General features: G+C 44.5%; 1 non-coding gene across 1 annotated transcript; it reads right to left on the bottom strand.

Annotated features, from left to right (window-relative positions):
- Positions 1 to 9,524: 9,524 nt before the first annotated feature.
- Positions 9,525 to 9,599, bottom strand: Trnat-ugu (transfer RNA threonine (anticodon UGU)). Its single transcript has one exon. It is a non-coding gene; the product is annotated as a tRNA-Thr (tRNA).
- Between the last annotated feature and the right edge of the window lie 13,195 nt (positions 9,600 to 22,794).

Genomic DNA, 22,794 nt, shown 5'->3' with positions numbered 1-22,794 from the left:
CGGCAGTGCAAGAGGTTTGTGCAAAAGTGATTGAAGGAAGGCCGTAGAACACGACGAGATTGGTCAGATAGATCTCCCGAGGAGATCGACACCTCATCCGAATGGCATTGCAGGATACATCTCCGTCTCCTCGGTTCTGGCGCAACAGTGGAACAATGTACCACATCGTGCACTGCCAGGGGTGACAGTCCGTCGCCGTTTATCACGGCATGCGTTACGAGCGCGTCGTCCACTTCTCCGCCTACCTTTGACGAATGTGCAGAAACATGCTGGACGGCAACGGTGTGCGGAACGACGTCACTGGGAACAGGAATGGCATAATATAGTGTTTTCGGCTGAATCCAGGCTCTGTTTGTTTGAAGATGACGGCCGCATTTTGATTCTCGGCGGAAAGGGGAAGCGACATCACAGTGACTCCATTCCCACAAGACATACAGCGCCAACTCGAGGCCTTATCGTGTGGGGTGCTACTGGGTACAACCACAAATCGACAGCTGGTGCGTGTCCAAGGCACTGTGACTAGTGTGACCTAAGCGAATGACACCCTGCGACCTGAAGCTATACCCTTTCTGCACAATACCCCAGACGCCATTCTTCAGGAAGACAATGCACGACCACATGTTGCTGCACGATCATGTGCCTTCTTGGTGTCACAGGATGTCAGCCTTTTGCCGTGGCCCGCCAGATCACCAGACTTGCCGCCAACCGAAAATGTGTGGGATAGGGTGAAACGATGGATGCAGCGCTGTGACCCAATGCCAACAACCACAGATGAAGTTTGGAAGCAGGTGAATGTAGCATGGATGGGTAATTGACAGGACGACATTCACGCCTTATAGGCGTTGAAGCCATTACGCATGGTAAAAGTTATCAGGGCCCATGGTGGACCCTGTGCCTACTAGGCAACAGGACACATGCTGAACTGAGGTGACAAATGCTAATCATTTCTGCCGAACACGTTCTGCGAATATGAAAGTCCTATCTCTAAACGTTCAATGTGGTCTTTTTTGTGAACGTGAGTGCATTATTCTTACTACACTGTATCCACATAATACGCAAAATTTCGTTATTTACTATCCTTCCTGGTGTCGCAATTTTAGTGGCCTGTAGTGTATTACGCTGTTTCCAGAATGAGATTTTCCTTCTGCAGCGGAGTGTGCGCTGATATGAAACTTCCTGGTAGATTAAAACTGTGTGCCGGACAGAGACTGGAACTCGGGACCTTTGCCTTTTGCGGGCAAGTGCTCTACCATCTGAGTTACCCAAGCACGACTCACGACCCGTCCTCACAGCTTCAATTCTGCAAGTACCTCGCCTCCTGCCTTCCAAACTTCGCAGAAGCTCTTCTGCGAACCTTGCAGAACTAGCTCTACAGGAAGTTTCATATCAGCACACACTCCGCTGCAGAGTGAAAAGCTCATTCTGGAAACATCCCCCGGGCTGCGCTAAGCCATGTCTCCACAATATCCTTTCGTCCAGGAGTGCTAGTTCTGCAAGAGTCGCAGGAGAGCTTCGGTAAAGTTTGCAAGGTAGGAGGCGAGGTACTGGCGGAAGTAAAGCTGTGAGGATGGGGCGTGAGTTGTGCCTGGGTAGCTCAGATGGTAGAGCAGTTGTCCGCGAAAGGCAAAGCCCCGAGTTCGAGTCTCGGTCCGGTACACAGTTTTGATCTGCCAGGAAGTTTTTATTACGCTGTTGTAAAGATTATTTTCATTTTTAAGAGAGGAAGTAGGAATAATCTCACAACGCGCACACCTGCTCGTCCTGGCACCCATCATTCCTAATCAGAGGAGCCTTACAGGCTGCTATTATGTGTAAGCAGACCAAGACCAGCTCTGATCTTCCTGCACATTATTATCTTACAGGTTCTACCAGCCTATAATCGAGCTTTCCACTGTGACAGATAGGCGACGCAGTATGGAAGCTTTATCCGAACGGGGAGCTCGAAGAAAATTTTCAATGCATCCAAACTTGGGAATCATAGACCTGTGACAGAGAAAAGGTGTAAGATCGAATGCCACTACAAGTGGTTCCGTATCAGTTGACCATGGATGTTGTGATGTAACAAAATAAAAGTGAGGTTGTTATTCAATGGAAAAGTTGGAAATTAAGATTTCGCTTACTGTTTTATAACACACAAATGGCGTAAGATTGACCATTGTCATAAAATATTGCATTATGAAATGCGAATAGTTTTTACTTGCAGTTTCGCGTGGCTTGAAGCAGTCACAGATAGCGTGCTAGTCATTAAGAAATTGCATTATCATCTTTCTAATTACTTCATGGTCGTAGGTACGATCATACCCGGTTGTGACGTTATTGTTATGACAAAACAATTTCCTAAGGGACCAGAAAGTTCTTAAGGGCGCAAAAACAACTGTAACATCACAAAAAAGGGAAATTCAATATTAAAGCTGATACAAGAAGACGATAAAACAGTTTTCGTTTTATCAATGTAACACGCACATTGGACTGCTGATCTTGGTGTCTGTAATCTTAGCAAAATTCATAATTAAACTGAGAATAATACTGAGGAGATAATAGGAATGAGCACTGCTAAATGATTCAGTATTCCCAGAACAAATATTTATTATAACTAAAACATATATCGTACCTTAAACTTAGTACTTCAATGACGGTAGATTTTTATGTCCGTTTCATGTCCATTGAGCGCTCTTTTATATAGATAGCCATTGTCCTCTTGAGTCGCTCGTGCGTCGTCACGATAGGTTATAACAGTTGTTCTTTTTACTCTTCACTCAAACTTGGACGGAACACGTTTTTATTTATTTAATAAAAAAAAATTAGATCAGACCGCCACAAATCTGCGTCCGTCTTACTTAAGAAAAACAGTACAAGTGTTTTTAGCGCTCAAGGCTTCATTTGTTCTCCAGCGAACAAAATAGTGAAGGATCGCACATCTATCCGTATTTTTCTGTTTATGTTGCCGCCCAAAGACGACGAATTACATTATTTAGGAAATTCCACCGTCGCTATGTGACGCCTTATTATACATTAATCATTCTTTATAAACAAGTATTTGCCTTCTGGCTGAAAGTATTAACTATTTGCTGTTTTAATGAAGGCAAAAATAGCGAATATCACAATGTGGACAAGTGCATGGGGATGATTAAAGTTTAGGATCTACAGCACTAATCCATGTGCGACATCTGGTTCGTTTGCCTATGAAATATTTGTTAAACTGTAACAGTGTTTCAAATGACGCGTTGGACTAGTGGGAGAAAACTAGCTTAGTAGTGTTGCAAGGATCTTATTACCTATTTATTTATTCTCTCATTATCACGAAATCGTACATGTATCTCAAAAAAGCATGAAGTATATCATTTAAATAAGAACAATATAGAAGACATTGGCCTCGCATACGCTAGAAGCGAGGTTCAAAGCCCCCTTTGTCCACCTAGATTTCAGCTTTCCATGAGTTTCCAAAATCTCTTGAAGTGAATGCCGGGATGGAAACCTAAAAAACTACGCAGCCGGTTTCTTTAATGTCGTTGTGCAACCTCATCCTGTGCTTCTACTCTAATGACCTCTTTGATGACGGCAGATGATTCTATATTGTTACTTTTATTCCTTCCAGTTTATGACTTATAATGCTTTATTTCTCTGGCTAAAGATTTGATCACCAGTCTCGAAAAATCTCGCTGTCTGTATGGGGTTAAGCACTTAGTGACCCTCAGCAGTTAACAACACAAGGTAAAATTTTAATAGTACCCTGACAGAGTTCAAAAAATAGCGTTCAAGTGGAATTTTTTTTTTCACGTGCACTGTTATCAAGAGTAAAGTAGAATCAACTTATACAGCAATAAATCGCTCTTGTCTTCTACGCTTCGATCACTGGCGTGTACCCTTCTTTACTCGAGCAAGACTACCCTAGCAGCATTTCAGAAGGTCGGCAACAAGCTGTCTAAGAACATTATTGTAGCTGCCCAGACAGCGGCTCCACCGCCGGTGAACTGCACGGCGAAATTGCAGGCGGTTTGGCGAGGTAGACGAGATGAAAAGTTGCAGGGGTACTTGCCTCATCGCGAACAGGAAACCTGCCCCCCTGGGACTGCAATTCTTTTATGATATAGCCCAGCGGTACCGGAAAGTGTTGCACATTTAGAGGCGTGGCCCCCAACCGGTTTCTGCCGAAGTGGTCTGCCTTTCTGACCGTTCGTAACTTTGCGGGCGAATATTGCAACTTCGCATTCTATTTGCTTCTACAGCTGCTTGCTTTCAACTCCACTTGCTGCTCTCGGCCAGATGACGGAATGTCGGTGGCGTTTCTAAACCAACGAGAGTCTTAGAGAACAAGTGTTTCAATTGAAGATTTTCTATTTTCGGCGATATCAGCAACATATTTTACCTTACATGTCACAGAATTAATGACTGAACGTTTCTAATATTCTCTTGTCACTGTTCTCCTATATCCCACACTGTTTTTGGTGTGAGAGTTGTGTAATCTACATTACGTTTACGTCAGTGTTCTGCAAAACACTTTTCGGTGTGTCGCAGAGGGTAGTTCTGGTACCACAGCAATTTACTACCTGTCTAATTCTCGTGAACATTGTCCATATGAGCTCAATTTTATCTTAGTTTCCCGTCTCGATTGTTGCGCGAGATGTATTTGAGAGGAAGTAATATGTTGCCAGTAATATGTTGTGGAATGCACACACTCGGAATTAAATCAGTAAACCTCTCCGTGATAAAAAATAAATAAAATAAAATAAAACCTATTTTGCAGTATCTCTCATGGAAATTAATGAATCGTTCCGCAACAATCTTCTGCTTACAAAACGGTCCTTGACAGCATGTGCTCCTCTTTTTTGAACATCCTCTGTCTCCTCTGTTAATCACACGTAGTTAGGATTTTAAATTGAAGAGCAATACTCAAAATCTGTCGAACAAATGTTTTTTAGAGAGTCCCTTCGTAGGTTAATTTCGTTTCTCTAGGTTCTTTCCAGCATATCTCATTCTGGCATCTGGCTTTCTTATAACTAGGTTCTCGTAGTTGTTCTACTTTATGCTACTTCGGACAGTTAATTCCTCTTTGATGCCGTTACTGTTGCCAGCGATTTACCGATATTCCACGCAGTTCTCCCGGAAATACTTTTACATACTATAATTGTGGCTCTTTAAGAATGGCCTGATACGTTCAAGCTGACAGGAAGTTATGTATTCAGTCGAAACTCCAATCCAGTACTCGGTGAGACTGGATTATGTTCAGAAGGCGACAGTGCGAACCTGTGTCGAATTCCTTCCGTAACGCAATGGACGTATCATTAATTTGGGCTCTGTTCTCTATAGCTCTCTGCAGTTGATGAACGAACGTTGCGAGCAGAGTTTCAGTGGATGGCTGGCAGTCAGCAGACGAGGTCGGCCTGTACGCTTTTGTGCTGTTTCCACTTCAGCTATCACATCGGATACTGTGAACCTACCGATGTTTAGGAGTGTGGAAATCTTGCCTACACACGTATGACACAAGTGACACCCAATCACCTGACCATGTTCGAAGTCCGTGAGTTCAGCGGAGCGCCCCATTCTGCTCTCTTACGATGTCTATTGACTATTGAGGTCGCTGATATCGAGTACCTGGCAGTACCTGAAGTGCCTGGATGGTTCCAGACGTCAGGGCTACTTAATACAGTACCACCGTTTCAATCAACGTATGCAGTCTTCCATGGCGTTAAAAAAATCGTCATTCCCTCCTACAGCAGACTACTGTTGTTGAGATCTGTGCTACACCCATATGATCTGCTAACATCACCTCACTAAGCTAGTGGCGATAGATTCCATATTGTGGTGTACCTCAGGGAAAAGAAGAAACTCTGAGTGCTGCCTACAGCCATGTGTCATATTACTTCAGTGAAAAGCAAGACACAGGAGACGGTAATCGGAATTCGTGGTAGAAGATGCTAGGCTTCTTAATGTACTGATTTGCACTGTATGTTGGACAGATGGATGATGTCATATATCAGTGCTTTAACAGGGAAAAAGTCTATGCACTCCAGAGACATTGTACTATTTCACACAGTCAGAAGCAGGAGTCATATTAGGAGAAATTCGTATGCTTGCAGAAGTAATATTGTAAAAAAAATCCATCACAAGCAGAAGCTGTTTTCGAGAGAGGGCTTTGTTCTCCAAATGCGCCAGCATACGCCATGTACCATAATTCTATAACAAATAGATGTCAGTGACATAGGCCTGTACTTCTGGGCATCTGCCCCACGGCCCTTTGTGTAAAAGTGAATGGCCTGCGCATTTATGCAATCCCTTAGAATACTACCTGCGAATGCACTGAAGTTTTCTCAAATTGTTCTCTTTGCTCTCGTAATGGTTTCTTGAGAACTTGTAGTATTTTCTGTAACGAACTACTGAAGTTTGCTATTGGTTGCGCGGCAATCTTTAACACAGTTCTCGCTTAATTTTACACGAGATCCTGATGCCTTTCTATCTGCCACTAATGGGATTTTGTTTCATGCACTTATTAGCCGCGCAGTATTTGTAGTTTTGATCTCACACAGTATTACACTTTTCCTGAGAGTTAATGAACTGATCGTGTTAAGTTGCGTTGTTAGTATGCGGATGCATTCTCCAAAGTTCTTCATTGATCGACTGCTATCGGGTTTCGTGGTAGCAAGAAGTTGGGCATCATTCTGACGTCAGTTCCGCGCAAGGCGGGAATGACACAAAGTTCTCCTGGTTTCACGAAGGGCAGAATTGTATTCAATCCGCAGTCAGAGACAAATTTAGGGCCACAAATTGGCAGTTTCAATTAAATATTCGTTGCGCATATTGGAGGACATGAATATTAGGCCCCTGTTGATGGACATTTCGGAACTGAGTTATTCTTTGAGGCCTCAGGAGAGGGAGAACGGGAACAGATAGGCAATTAACGAATCCCAGCCCCCAAATAAGAGAAACGCCGCAAGATCTATGTGGTAAAAAAATTCCACTCAAAAATACAGCCCAAGTCTGTTGAATAGTGCTGCGATCTGCTACTGAGTACGTCGCAGTGTGTGACCAAAGCTCAGCAATCCGTCCACGCCATGGATGCAGCATCAAAAAACTTTGAGGGACTGTGTAAGAGAGCATCAAAACAACAGATCGGTGTTAAGCCACTCACCGAGGGAATGTGAGATGTCTGTCGTCGGTGGTATTGGCACGTGCGGAAAGCAGCTCAGGCGCACTGATGAAGTCTACACGTGGATGGTAAATAAGTGTTGTGCAATCCCTTCTATTCGACTCCACTTCGGCGGCTTGCTTTTCAGTTTCGCTGCGGTTTCTCATTTGGCAACACAAGGCTGACTAGACCCCATGTGAGACATTGCTACTGCAGAAAAGTCTTAAATGGTCACAAGAAATCGAGCTTGGGACATCCACGCTAGCAAGCCAGCGACGTTCAGCACTAGATCGTGTGGTTCGTGAAGACGACAAGCAAGACCAAAGAAACGGAGCACAGAGACACTCAGCAAAGATATGCTTGTTATATACCCACTCCCAAAAGACGCTTTGGAACATAAGTGATAAATGTTGGTCCACAAAGCGAATCCTGTGACCACGAGACAACGTAAGGAAGAATGAGAAAACTGTCAATCGAGCTGTATGTGTCTCTTTCGAGCTGCATGTGTCTCCTCTTCGTTGAACTGGACTCACAGACAGGAAAGGGTTCAGGCCTGTCGGCAGCAGTGTGACAGCGGCACAGTCTCTCTCATAGAGTCCTGAGGCTTTTGGATGCGCCCACGTGGCGACCAGCTGCCGGCCGGTCTCTGGGGTCCCACTGACGGTCCGCTCCGTACTCGGAACGCACCCAGAACACAGGGCAGAGAAGTTACTGGTCAGCTTCGCGTGGCTGACGATCCAGTCGGAACCCTCCGCAGATTCACACGTGTGTCACACGACTCGTTTTAGTTATTATAATGTGCTAAGCGCATCATTACAGCCTTGCCTATAACCGACCATACAGCTGGATCGATAGTGACGCTCGATTCGGAGGTAGCCGGTTAGATTCTTAGTGGCGGAGAAATTTTCACCGACGGTGTTTCGCCTGCAAGAAAGGAACATGGGTTGGCGTAAACTTCCTGACCATTAAACCACGTCACTGCCTTGGATTATGTTTCAAACCTCTCCACAGTGCCTCATGAAACGAGGACATGCAACAGCAACGGTGATGATCCATCCGTCGCATTAAGTCGTAAAACTATGTTGCTTCCTTTGTGCTATTCCAGAGATGTAGGCTGTGACGCCACTGGGATACACTCTGTCCCTTCTCTCTCATCGTTACCAACGGCGCTAAAAAGGTGACACGAAAAGTTCACATGCACTCATTACAGTCACACAGTCTCAACATTTATTTTCATAAAAATCTGTGTTATAGACTGTATCATGCTCCAAAATGTACCAACTTTTTGACCACTACTGCAGGTAGCCTTTATCAGTGTGTGTTAACTGGTGGGGTAAGGCAACTCTTATGTACTGTCTTCTCTAATGCTACTATACGGAGTTGGGCAGTGACGCAGTGAAGCAGGTGTTTCGTGAACTGTGTGTTTTGGTGATGCGTCGAGATTCAAGATCTAGCACTTAAACTAAAAAAGGCGGACTCTGGCACGATAGGCCTGATTTTGAAACCCTCAGAGTTGAAGCCATGTCTTCGCCTACAGTTTACGAGTGACACAAGATCTTCCGGGGACACCGAAAAAACGTCAACGACACTAGGCTTCAAGCGTCCATCAATGTCCGAGACGCACGAAAATGTGCGGAAAGCACAAAAAGTTTAGAACGGAGATCGTCACCTGAATCCTAACAATGATAGCAGTAAATTTTCAATATGTCGAAAGCGAATGTTTGTCACATTTTGAGAGACAATGTACGGATGCGAATGGTGGGCGCACAGATGACATAAAAGTGATGACCGATGATCAGAAAGAAACTAGTGCACTGAAATTCGCGAGGTGTTCGAACGCCGCGAAAATGAACCTATTGCTTTGGACAGAATAGAGACAGGTGACGAGCCCTGAATTTTGGAGTACGGGTCGCTGGGGGGGGGGGGGGGGGGGGGAGGGGGGTGAAAGAGGCTTGTCCAGCTTGTCCATGCACTGCCCTGAAGAGATTGCCAATGACTCTTTCCAGGAAGCTTATGCGGAGCCTGCGAAGCGTTCGCAAAGATGCATAGGTGCGGAAAGAGAGTAACTCGAAGATTTTTAAGGTTTTCTACATTAAAAAGCTATAAACCTCTTTAACAAAATTATTCGTGAAACTTTTGGAACAGGCACTGTAGTTGCTTAAAAGGAGCGCAAATAAAATTCGACATCTGGTTGGATATCGGAAGTGAACAGGAAGAGAGCAGATGTTCGACATACAGGGTGAGTCAGGAGAAAGGGCATATGCTTTGAGGGATGACAGTATTTGTGATTCTGAGCAGGAAACTTCAAATGAACATATGCTCTTTTGAAATGATAATTAAATAGACACCCTAGCTGCAAGCAGGCGTATATACACTTCATTGGGGACATGTTGAAAATGTGTGCCCCGACCGGGACTCGAACCCGGGATCTCCTGCTTACATGGCAGACGCTCTACCCATCTGAGCCACCGCGGGCACAGAGGATAGTGCGTCTGCAGGGACTTATCCCTTGCACGCTCCCCGCGAGATCCACATTCCCAACATGTCCACACCACTACATTCGTAGTGCGCCTAATAGATGTTTGCCCATCATACTCATTACTCGTGGCAGATTAATCTACCAAGTCCCGTACGAGTTCGGGCATAGCGTGTGCGTTCGCACAAGAAGGTCAAAGGTCGGGAACCCATATTTTTAACTATATATGACGGTAGTACCTGTTCCCGAAAGAACAGTTACCGTGGATTACCATGCTGCTTTGCTAGAAATGAAATGATAATTAAATAGACACCCTAGCTGCAAGCATGCGTTTATACACTTCATTGGGGACATGCCGAAATTTTTACAAAGGTACAGACGGTGTTTAGAAAGGATAGATTGCATGCAACCGGTGGTGGAGTGTTCGTCGCTGTTAGTAGTAGTTTATCCTGTAGTGAAGTAGAAGTGGATAGTTCCTGTGAATTATTATGGGTGGAGGTTACACTAAACAACCAAACTAGGTTAATAATTGGCTCCTTTTACCGACCTCCCGACTCAGCAGCATTAGTGGCAGAACAACTGAGAGAAAATTTGGAATACATTTCACGTAAATTTTCTCAGCATGTTATAGTCTTAGGTGGAGATTTCAATTTACCAGATATAGACTGGGACACTCAGATGTTTAGGACGGGTGGTAGGGACAGAGCATCGAGTGACATTATACTGAGTGCACTATCCGAAAATTACCTCGAGCAATTAAACAGAGAACCGACTCGTGGAGATAACATCTTGGACCTACTGATAACAAACAGACCCGAACTTTTCGACTCTGTATGTACAGAACAGGGAATTAGTGATCATAAGGCCGTTGCAGCATCCCTGAATATGGAAGTTAATAGGAATATAAAAAAAGGGAAGAAGGTTTATCTGTTTAGCAAGAGTAATAGAAGGCAGATTTCAGACTACCTAACAGATCAAAACGAAAATTTCTGTTCCGACACTGACAATGTTGAGTGTTTATGGAAAAAGTTCAAGGCAATCGTAAAATGCGTTTTAGACAGGTACGTGCCGAGTAAAACTGTGAGGGACGGGAAAAACCCACCGTGGTACAACAACAAAGTTAGGAAACTACTGCGAAAGCAAAGAGAGCTCCACTCCAAGTTTAAACGCAGCCAAAACCTCTCAGACAAACAGAAGCTAAACGATGTCAAAGTTAGCGTAAGGAGGGCTATGCGTGAAGCGTTCATTGAATTCGAAAGTGAAATTCTATGTACCGACTTGACAGAAAATCCTAGGAAGTTCTGGTCTTACGTTAAATCAGTAAGTGGCTCGAAACAGCATATCCAGACACTACGGGATGATGATGGCATTGAAACAGAGGATGACACGCGTAAAGCTGAAATACTAAACACCTTTTTCCAAAGCTGTTTCACAGAGGAAGACCGCACTGCAGTTCCTTCTCTAAATCCTCGCACAAACGAAAAAATGGCTGACATCGAAATAAGTGTCCAAGGAATAGAAAAGCAACTGGAATCACTCAATAGAGGAAAGTCCACTGGACCTGACGGGATACCAATTCGATTCTACACAGAGTACGCGAAAGAACTTGCCCCCCTTCTAACAGCCGTGTACCGCAAGTCTCTAGAGGAACGGAGGGTTCCAAATGATTGGAAAAGAGCACAGATAGTCCCAGTCTTCAAGAAGGGTCGTCGAGCAGATGCGCAAAACTATAGACCTATATCTCTGACGTCGATCTGTTGTAGAATTTTAGAACATGTTTTTTGCTCGAGTATCATGTCGTTTTTGGAAACCCAGAATCTACTATGTAGGAATCAACATGGATTCCGGAAACAGCGATCGTGTGAGACCCAACTCGTTTTATTTGTTCATGAGACCCAGAAAATATTAGATACAGGCTCCCAGGTAGATGCTATTTTTCTTGACTTCCGGAAGGCGTTCGATACAGTTCCGCACTGTCGCCTGATAAACAAAGTAAGAGCCTACGGAATATCAGACCAGCTGTGTGGCTGGATTGAAGAGTTTTTAGCAAACAGAACACAGCATGTTGTTATCAATGGAGAGACGTCTACAGACGTTAAAGTAACCTCTGGCGTGCCACAGGGGAGTGTTATGGGACCATTGCTTTTCACAATATATATAAATGACTTAGTAGATAGTGTCGGAAGTTCCATGTGGCTTTTCGCGGATGATGCTGTAGTATACAGAGAAGTTGCAGCATTAGAAAATTGTAGCGAAATGCAGGAAGATCTGCAGCGGATAGGCACTTGGTGCAGGGAGTGGCAACTGACCCTTAACATAGACAAATGTAATGTATTGCGAATACATAGAAAGAAGGATCCTTTATTGTATGATTATATGATAGCGGAACAAACACTGGTAGCAGTTACTTCTGTAAAATATCTGGGAGTATGCGTGCGGAACGATTTGAAGTGGAATGATCATATAAAATTAATTGTTGGTAAGGCGGGTACCAGGTTGAGATTCATTGGGAGAGTGCTTAGAAAATGTAGTCCATCAACAAAGGAGGTGGCTTACAAAACACTCGTTCGACCTATACTTGAGTATTGCTCATCAGTGTGGGATCCGTACCAGATCGGTCTGACGGAGGAGATAGAGAAGATCCAAAGAAGAGCGGCGCATTTCGTCACAGGGTTATTTGGTAACCGTGATAGCGTTACGGAGATGTTCAATAAACTCAAGTGGCAGACTCTGCAAGAGAGGCGCTCTGCATCGCGGTCTAGCTTGCTCGCCAGGTTTCGAGACGGTGCGTTTCTGGATGAGGTATCGAATATATTGCTTCCCCCTACTTATACCTCCCGAAGAGATCACGAATGTAAAATTAGAGAGATTAGAGCGCGCACGGAGGCTTTCAGACAGTCGTTCTTCCCGCGAACCATACGCGACTGGAACAGGAAAGGGAGGTAATGACAGTGGCACGTAAAGTGCCCTCCGCCACACACCGTTGGGTGGCTTGCGGAGTATCAATGTAGATGTCGACGTAGAAAATGTGTGCCCCGACCGGGACTCGAACCCGGGATCTCCTGCTTACATGGCAGACGCTCTATCCATCGGAGCCACCGCGGGCACAAAGGATAGTGCGTCTGCAGGGACTTATCCCTTGCACGCTCCCCGTGAGATCCACATTCCCTACATGTCCACAACACTACATTCGTAGTGCGCCTAATAGATGTTTGCCCATCATACTCATTACTCGTGGCAGATTAATCCACCAAGTCCCGTACGAGTTCGGGCATAGCGTGTGCGTTCGCACAAGAAGGTCAAAGGCCGGGAACCCATACTTTTAACACAGTTTCAACATGTCCCCAATGAAGTGTATAAACGCCTGCTTGCAGCTAGGGTGTCTATTTAATTATCATTTCATTTCTAGCAAAGCTGCATGGTCATCCACGGTAACTGTTCTTTCGGGAACAGATACTACCGTCATATACAGTTAAAAATATGCTCTTTTCTTAACTGTATCCGACATATAACTGTTTGCAAATCACGGCTGATAGTAGCATGTCGTTCCTCACCAGCACTCACATTGTAAGATATCCCAACTTATTAAAAATTCTGCGAAGTATGTACAACCCTCTTAAGAAAATGATGTCCATTTCGCGTAATGGTGCACGTATTTAAAGTCGAACGTCTCACGATAATTATTATTTGCTTAAAGATGTGGCTATCTTCATAAGAGTGTGACGACGACTGTGCTCTTAAACAGCATATTAAATAGGAGAACATAAGCTATCTTATTTTCAGGGTGAATATGGTTTCTGCATGTACGGATGCTGATGACCTAGTAAACATTTATAAGTAGCTGAAAATAGTAAAAGAAAATGAGCTGCGTCGTTGTTTAACACATGCGGCTGGCTGCGTCCTGGTGTGCCTAAAATAATTTAAAATTCTGACCATATGTGCTTGTATTGCTTGCAAATTTTGCTTCTCTTGATTAATAAAGACAGTTTTTAACGAATATTTGAACGTCGCGCCCAGCTTTAGGTAAATTTAGAGAATGTTGCAGCAATGGCGGTCAACGATTAACGTACATATGCTACACTGAAAATGGCAATGAAAATGTGCTTTAGACACATATGAACATTAAATAAAATCGGTAATTTTATGTTAACGAACAATAATTATATTCTGAGATAACAAACAGAAATTATCACATCACAGACCTTTCACCCTCATAATAAACTGTTAGCGTACAAGTTTGCGTCTTATCCTTCCAAGGACACGAACAGAAGTAAATTTTTACACAGTTATGGTTAACAATGAACTTTGTGTGTTTTTTCTTTTTTTTTTGCATCGCTGATAACGACGATTCTCTTAGTTTATTGGATTTTGTGCTTTTGTCACTTCGTGTCTTTTCACAAGCAGGAAAATATTTATTCAGCACTTTTTCCATTTCCAGACGACAATACGACATGCGAATACAACCAAAGTGACATCAGTGTACGCAGAGTTGTCTTTACTGCCTGTTTCAATGCGCATTTCACCTGCGCATAGGGGTGTGGGGACCGGGGGGGGGGGGGGGGGGGGGGGGAGCGACGAGTACTGCAAGTGCACACGTTGTTTACCTGAGTACAATGGTTGCACCAGGGAGCTACAGTGTTGTTGCGTGTTCCGTCAAAACAGTACGGGTCAGTATAGTAATAATACTACAGTTCCACACACATGTGGAGAAATGCCACACGATTTTTGCGTACGGCTTTTGCAATGGGAATTTCATAGCCGCTGTACACGAATATGTACGACGATTTCCTAATCACAAAGTTCCCGCTGGCGGGGTGTGTACAAGTTGTTTTACGGATTGCCTGAGCGTTGTACTGATCCCAGCGTACATGTCGTATCTGAAAGTGCCCTCCAACAAGATCTTAATGAAGTTGAGAACATTTTTGAAATGGTAGAACGCAGCCCAACTACCTACTCTAGAACAGCTCTCTCACAGCTTGGTATTGCACAAACACGAGTGATGCGCACGGTGCTTGAACAGGGTCTCATCTGTATCATCGGCAGAGTGTGCAGTAGCTGCTTGTGCAAGATTATGCCAAAGGAATGGAATTTTGTCAGTGGATCATTGGAAATGAACGATGTACTCCACGTATTTTGTTCACTGATAAGTCAACATTCACCCGCAACGGCATCAACAACACGCGCAACTCTCACGTGTGGGCAGATGAAAATCTGCCCACTACTGTGGAAACAAATTTTCAGTAATGTTTCTCAGTTAACGTGTGGTGTGGTTATTATTGATGACCAACTCACCGGGGAAGTTATTTTAGATAAATGTCTTGATGAAGTACGATGTCTTGATTTCCGTCAGAATGTGTTACCGGAATACTTGGGGGCTCTCTCTACGGCAACACGATATCGTAGGTACTTTCAGCACGACGGAGCTCCTGCATATTTCGTACGGCCAGTGGAACAGTACCCCACTGAAACGTATCCTGGGCCATTTCTTGGCCACCGATGGCACTCCATTAGATTACTGTTTCTGGGGTTGGCTTAACAGCGAAGTCTACAAGCGCTGAGTGAACATAAAGGAGGAACTTCTCGCTCGTATTTTACATGAGTGTGCTCACTTAAATTACTGTACGAATGAGCTTAGGTCAGCAACACAGCAGCTGTCTATAAGAACTGAAAAGTGCACTGCAGTTGACGGTGAACTTTTTGAATATCTTTTGTGAAGAAATATACACAATTAAACAAAGCCTTCGATCGCAATGTTTTATTTACTGCCACCTGCATTTATCCTGTCCCCTATTGTTTTCATTACTTTCCTCAGAAACAGCTAAGAACACGATGTATGTTCACATGAGATTTTTTTTTTTTTTTGTTGTTGTCCGGAATCGCTAATAACTTACTATCACCCCTCAGAGAATGTACCTTTCCTCCTGACTCATCCTGTCTAAGGGGTGAGAAAAAAGTTTCCGTTTGGGGATATTGCTGCAGCGTATATGCAACCTAGTGCACCTCCGATGCAGATATATAAGCACCGAAATATAGTCAAGGAGTTAGTGTGGCCTTCAAACGGAAACTTTTGAAATTGAAATTTGTGGTAAGTTCTATGGGACCAAACTGCTGAGGACATCGGTCCCTAAACTTACACACTACTTAGTCTAACTTACACTAACTTACGCTAAGGACAACACACACACCCATGTCCGAGGGAGGACTCGAACCTCCAATGAGGGGAGGCGCACGAACCGTGGCAAGGCGCCCAAGACCGTATGGCTACCCCGAGCGGCTACGAAAACTTTTCCATTGTCAAAAAATGGTTGAAATGGCTCTAAGCACTAAGGGACTTAACAACTGAGGTCATCAGTCCCCTAGACTTAGAACAACCTAAACCTAACTAACCCAAGGACGTCACACACATCCATGTCCGAGGCAGGATTCGAACCTGCGACCGAAGCAGCAGCGCGGTTCCGTACTGAGGCGCCTAGAACCGCTCGGCCACAGCGGCTGCCGTTCCGTTGTCCCTTTTAAGTTAAATTAGGGTAAATTCTAACAAAGATTTTAACTGCTCTAGTACCACCTACCCATTCCTTAATAGGAGAGAAGTACAATGCAGATGTAACTGCACATGTTGTTGTTGTTGTTGTTGTTGTGGTCTTCAGTCCTGAGACTGGTTTGATGCAGCTCTCCATGCTACTCTATCCTGTGCAAGCTTCTTCATCTCCCAGTACCTACTGCAACCTACATCCTTCTGTATCTGTTTAGTGTATTCATCTCTTGGTCTCCCTGTACGATTTTTACCCTCCACGCTGCCCTCCAATACTAAATTGGTGATCCCTTGATGCCTCAGAACATGTCCTACCAACCGATCCCTTCTACTGGTCAAGTTGTGCCACAAGCTTCTCTTCTCCCCAATCCTATTCAATACTTCCTCATTAGTTATGTGATCTACCCATCTAATCTTCAGCATTCTTCTGTAGCACCACATTTCGAAAGCTTCTATTCTCTTCTTGTCCAAACTATTTACCGTCCATGTTTCACTTCCATACACTCCATACAAATACTTTCAGAAATGACTTCCTGACACTTAAATCTATACTGGAAGTTAACAAATTTCTCTTCTCCAGAAACGCTTTCCTTGCCATTGCCAGTCTACATTTTATATCCTCTCTACTTCGACCATCATCAGTTATTTTGCTCCCCAAATAGCAAAACTCCTTTACTATTTTAAGTGTCTTATTTCCTAATCTAATATTCTCAACATCACCCGACTTAATTCGACCACATTCCATTATCCTCGTTTTGCTTTTGTTGATGTTCATCTTATATCCTCCCTTCAAGACACTGTCCATTCCGTTCAACTGCTCTTCCAAGTCCTTTGCTGTCTCTGACAATTACAATGTCATCGGCGAACCTCAAAATTTTTATTTCTTCTCCATGGATTTTAATACCTACTCCGAATTTTTCTTTTGTTTCCTTTACTGCTTGCTCAATATACAGATTGAATAACACCGGGGAGAGGCTACAACCCTGTCTTACTCCTTTCCCAACCACTGCTTCCCTTTCATGTCCCTCGACTCTTATAACTGCCATCTGGTTTCTGTACAAATTGTAAATAGCCTTTCGCTCCCTGTATTTTACCCCTGCCACCTTTAGAATTTGAAAGAGAGTATTCCAATCAATATTGTCAAAAGCTTTCTCTAAGTCTACAAATGCTAGAAACGTAGGTTTGCCTTTCCTTAATGTTTCTTCTAAGATAAGTCGTAAGGTCAGTATTGCCTCACGTGTTCCAGTATTTCTACGGAATCCAAACTGATCTTCCCCGAGGTCGGCTTCTACTAGTTTTTCCATTCGTCTGTAAAGAATTCGTGTTAGTATTTTGCAGCTGTGGCTTATTAAACTGATTGTTCGGTAATTTTCACATCTGTCAACACCTGCTTTCTTTGGGATTGGTATTATTATATTCTTCTTGAAGTCTGAGGGTACTTCGCCTGTCTCATACATCTTGCTCACCAGATGGTAGAGTTTTGTCAGGACTGGCTCTCCCAAGGCCGTCAGTAATTCTAATGGAATGTTGTCTACTCCCGTGGCCTTGTTTCGGCTCAGGTCTTTCAGTGCTCTGTCAAACTCTTCACGCAGTATCGTATCTCCCATTTCCTGTTCATCTACATTCTCTTCCATTTCCATAATATTGTCCTCAAGTACATCGCCCTTGTATGTTTAATTTTACTGTAGGCTGTATCTATCTTACCCCTAGTGAGATAAGCCTCTACATCCTTACATTTGTCCTCTATCTGTGCCTGCTTAGCCATTTTGCACTTCCTGTCGATCTCATTTTTGAGACGTTTGTATTCCTTTTTGCCTGCTTCATTTACTGCATTTTTATATTTTCTCCTTTCATCAATTAAATTCAATATTTCTTCTGTTACCCAAGGATTTCTACTAGCCCTCGTCTGTTTACCTACTTGATCCTCTGCTGCCTTCACTATTTCATCCCTCAAAGCTACCCATTCTTCTCCTAATGTATTTCTTTCCCCCGTTCCTGTCAATTGTTCCCTTACGCTCTCCCTGAAACTCTGTACAACCTCTGGTTCTTTCAGTTTATCCAGGTCCCATCTCCTTAAATTCCCACCTTTTTGCAGTTTCTTCAGTTTTAATCTACAGGTCATAACCAATACATTGTGGTCAGAGTCCACATCTGCCCCTGGAAATGTCTTACAATTTAAAACCTGGTTCCTAAATCTCTGTCTTACCATTATATAATCTATCTGATACCTTTTAGTATCTCCAGGGTTCTTCCATGTATACAACCTTCTATCCTGATTCTTAAACCAAGTGTTAGCTATGATTAAGTTGTGCTCTGTGCACAATTCTACCAGGCGGCTTCCTCTTTCATTTCTTAGCCCCAATCCATATTCACCTACTATGTTTCCTTCTCTCCCTTTTCCTACACTCGAATTCCAGTCACCCATGACTATTAAATTTTCGTCTCCCTTCACTATCTGAATAATTTCTTTTATTTCATCATACATGTCTTCAATTTCTTCGTCATCTGCAGAGCTAGTTGGCATATAAACCTGTACTACTGTAGTAGGTGTGGGCTTCGTATCTATCTTGGCCACAATAATGCGTTCACTATGCTGTTTGTAGTAGCTTACCCGCATTCCTATTTTCCTATTCATTATTAAACCTACTCCTGCATTACCCCTATTTGACTTTGTGTTTATAACCCTGTAGTCATCTGACCAGAAGTCTTGTTCCTCCTGCCACCGAACTTCACTATTTCCCACTATATCTAACTTTAGCCTATCCATTTCCCTTTTTAAATTTTCTAACCTACCTGCCCGATTAAGGGACCTGACATTCCACGCTCCGATCCGTAGAACGCCAGTTTTCTTTCTCCTGATAACGACATCCTCTTGAGTAGTCCCCGCCCGGAGATCCGAATGGGGGACTATTTTACCTCCGGAATATTTTACCCAAGAGGACGCCATCATCATGTAATCATACAGTAAAGCTGCATGCCCTCGGAAAAGATTACGACCGTAGTTTCCCCTTGCTTTCAGCCGTTCGCAGTACCAGCACAGCAAGGCCGTTTTGGTTATTGTTACAAGGTTAAATCAGTCAATCATCCAGACTGTTGCCCTTGCAACTACTGAAAAGGCTGCTGCCCCTCCTCAGGAACCACATGTTTGTCTGGCCTCTCAACAGATACCCCTCCGTTGTGGTTGCACCTACGGTACGGCTATCTGTATTGCTGAGGCACGCAAGCCTCCCCACCAACGGCAAGGTCCATGGTTCATGGGGGGGAACTGCACATAGTATGTTCTAATACCTAAAGAGCGCAAAACAGCTCATTTGAAAGCAAAGTCTCGAAGTGTTCTTAATTGCAATGCGTGCCTTGAAGATCACTCATCACTCATATGAATCATGAAATAATATTGCTGCTGAAGGTAGTTTCTAGACATGCTGTGCATGGAGGTACTGGTTGCCACGCGACACTGAATGCAGCCCTTGCATCGTAATGAATCGCCCTATAGTTTACTGTACGTGTGACAGTGTGTCCTGCGTTACTACACGTTGTGGTCTCCAAGCCACAATAATGTCAGACGTCTCCTCCCTTCCTCCATCCCTTCCTTCCTCCCTTCTCTCTCTCTCTCTCTCTCTCTCTCTCTCTTTCACACACACAGACACACACACACACACACACGCACGCACACACACACACGCACACATACACACGGTCCTGATTTGTTATCAGAGGACACAGCGGGGTGGCAATCACTCGACATCTCTAGCAAATTTTATACCCATTCCATCGTTTCTTACGGAACACGCTGCCTGACACAAGAAGTGAAGCACCGAGAAAGCATGGTCGTATGTCAACTTCGTAGGCGATCGACGGGTTTGTAAGCGATTAAAGTTGCAGTTCTCTGTGGAACGTAGAGTGGGCACCACAGTGCATTGGTTTTGGCCTGGTAGGGCATATAATGGGCGTAAACAGCGTCAGATGTTCAGTAATCACTGTGAAGGACATGAGATGCCGCATACACGGATGAGGCAACGTTATCAGTAGCCGAAAAAGTTGGAACGGGGGCACATTGCGTGCCTCAGTTTTGCCGGGTGACCAGTGCAATAGCCAGATTTGTCGGGCATTCTGATGCGACAGTCGTCCGATGTTGGACTGCATCACACTGTGAGGGCAGACATACTAGTCGTCAAGGTTCCGGTCGACCACGTCTCACCACTAGAAAGGAGGCTCATCATGAAATTTCCTGGCAGATTGAAACTGTGTGCCTGACCGAGACTCGAAATCGGGGCCCTTACATTTCCCTGGCAAATGCTCTACCGACAGAGCTAGCTAAGCAATGATCGTGCTTCATGCTTGGGTAGTTCAGCCGGTAGAGCATTTTCCCCGGAAAGCAAAGGTCCCTCGTTTGAGTCTCGGTCAGGAATTTTCATACCAGCCTCAGCATACACTCTGCTGCACAGTGAAAATTCATTCCAGAGATATTCCCTACACTGTTTCTAAGCCATGTCTTCGCGATATCTTTTCTTAGAGGAGTTCTAGTCCTGCCAGGTTCGCAGCAGAACTTCTCTGAAGTTTGTAAGGAAGGAGATCAGGTACTGCCGGAAGCAAAGCTGTCAGGACGCTCCTTGAGTCGTGTTTGCGTAGCACAGTGGGTATAGTACTTCCTTGCTAAACGTATAGTTCCCGAGTACGAGTGTCGGTCAGCACATGGCTTTCATCTGCCAGGAAGTTCCACATCAGGACCCTGTCCGCTGCAGACTGGAAATTCATTCTGAGGATCACCACATTATGCACCAAGCTCAACGAAACCCTTTTACAACCGTGTGTATCATCAGAATCAAATGGCTCAGAGAACTATGGAACTTAACAACTGAGGTTCATCAGTCCCCTAGAACTACACTACTGGCCATTAAAATCGCTACACCACGAAGATGACGTGCTACAGACGCGAAATTTAACCGACAGGAACAAGATGCTGTGATATGCAAATGATTAGCTTTTCAGAGCATTCACAAAAGTTTGGCGCCTATGGCGACACCTACAACGTGCTGACATGAGCAAAGTTTCCAACTGATTTCTCATACACAAACACCAGTTGCCTGCTGAAACGTTGATGTGATGCCTCATGTAAGGAGGAGAAACGCGTACCATCACGTTTCCGACTTTGATAAACGTCGGATTGTAACCTATCGCGATTGTGGTTTATCGTATCGCGACATTGCTGCTTGCGTTGGTCTAGATCCAATGACTGTTAGCAGAATATGGAATCGGTGGGTTCAGGAGGGTAATACGGAACGCCTTGCTGGATCCCAACGGCCTCGTATCACTAGCAGTCGAGATGACAGGCATCTTATCCGCATGGCTGTAACGGATCGTGCAGCCACGTCTCGATACCTGAGTCAACAGATGGGGACGTTTACAAGACAGCAACCATCTGCACGAACAGTTCGACGACGTTTGCAGCAGCTTGGACTATCAGCTCGGAGACCATGGCTGCGGTTACCGTTGACGCAGCATCACAGACAGGAGCGCCTGCGATGGTATACTCACCGACGAACCTGGGTGCACGAATGGCAAAACGTCATTTTTTCGGATGAATCCAGGTTTTGTTTACAGCATCATGACAGTAGCATCCGTGTTTGGCGACATCGCGGTGAACGCACATTAGAAGCGTGTATTCGCCATCGCCATACTGGCGTATCACCCGGCGTGATGGTATGGGGTGCCATTGGTTACACGTCTCGGTCACCTCTTGTTCGCATTGATGGCACTTTGAATAGTTGACGTTACATTTCGGATGTGTTACGACCTGTGACTCTACCCTTCATTCGATCCCTGCGAAACCCTACATTTCAACAGGATAATGCACGACCGCAGGTTGCAGGTCCTGTACGGGCCTTTCTGGATACAGAAAATGTTCGACTGCTGCCCTGGCCAGCACATTCTCCAGATCTCTCACCAATTGAAAACGTCTGGTCACTGGTGGCCGAGCAACTGGCTCGTCACAATATTCCAGTCACTACTCTTGATGAACTGTGGTATCGTGTTGAAGCTGCATGGGCAGCTGTACCTGTACACGCCATCCACGCTCTGTTTGACTCAATGCCCAGGCGTAACAAGGCCGTTATTACGGCCAGAGGTGGTAGTTCTGGGCACTGATTTCTCAGGATCTATGCACCAAAATTGCGTGAAAATGTAATCAATGTCAATTCTATTATAATATATTTGTCCAATTAATACCCGTTTATCATCTGTATTTCTTCTTGGTGTAGCAATTTTAATGGCCAGTAGTGTACTTAAACCTAACTAACCTTAGGACATCACACACATCCATGCCCGAGCCAGGATTTGAACCTGCGACCGGAGCAGTCACGCTGTTCCGGACTACAGAGCCTAGAACCGCTCTGTATCATCAGAGAATAAGTAACAGACTTTTAACATTCTGTGTCATCTCGCACCATTGATCGGAGGCTGGTAGCAGCTGGACTAGGAAATTAAAATCCCATGTGAAAGCTGCCATTAACATCACAACACTCACGGCTGCGTCTGGAATGACGACGTGATCGGGAATAATGGACTGCTGCTGGATGACGACGCCTTGTTTTGAACAATGAACTGAGGATCTGCGCTATCCAGGATGACCATCATGACGAAATCGGCAGCGACCTGGGAACAGGT

This window comes from Schistocerca serialis, chromosome 5 (genome assembly GCF_023864345.2).
Source record: "Schistocerca serialis cubense isolate TAMUIC-IGC-003099 chromosome 5, iqSchSeri2.2, whole genome shotgun sequence".
Classification (NCBI taxonomy): Eukaryota; Metazoa; Arthropoda; class Insecta; order Orthoptera; family Acrididae; genus Schistocerca; species Schistocerca serialis.
Note: the sequence above shows the minus strand (reverse complement) of the source record. Positions and strands in the feature narration are given on the sequence as shown.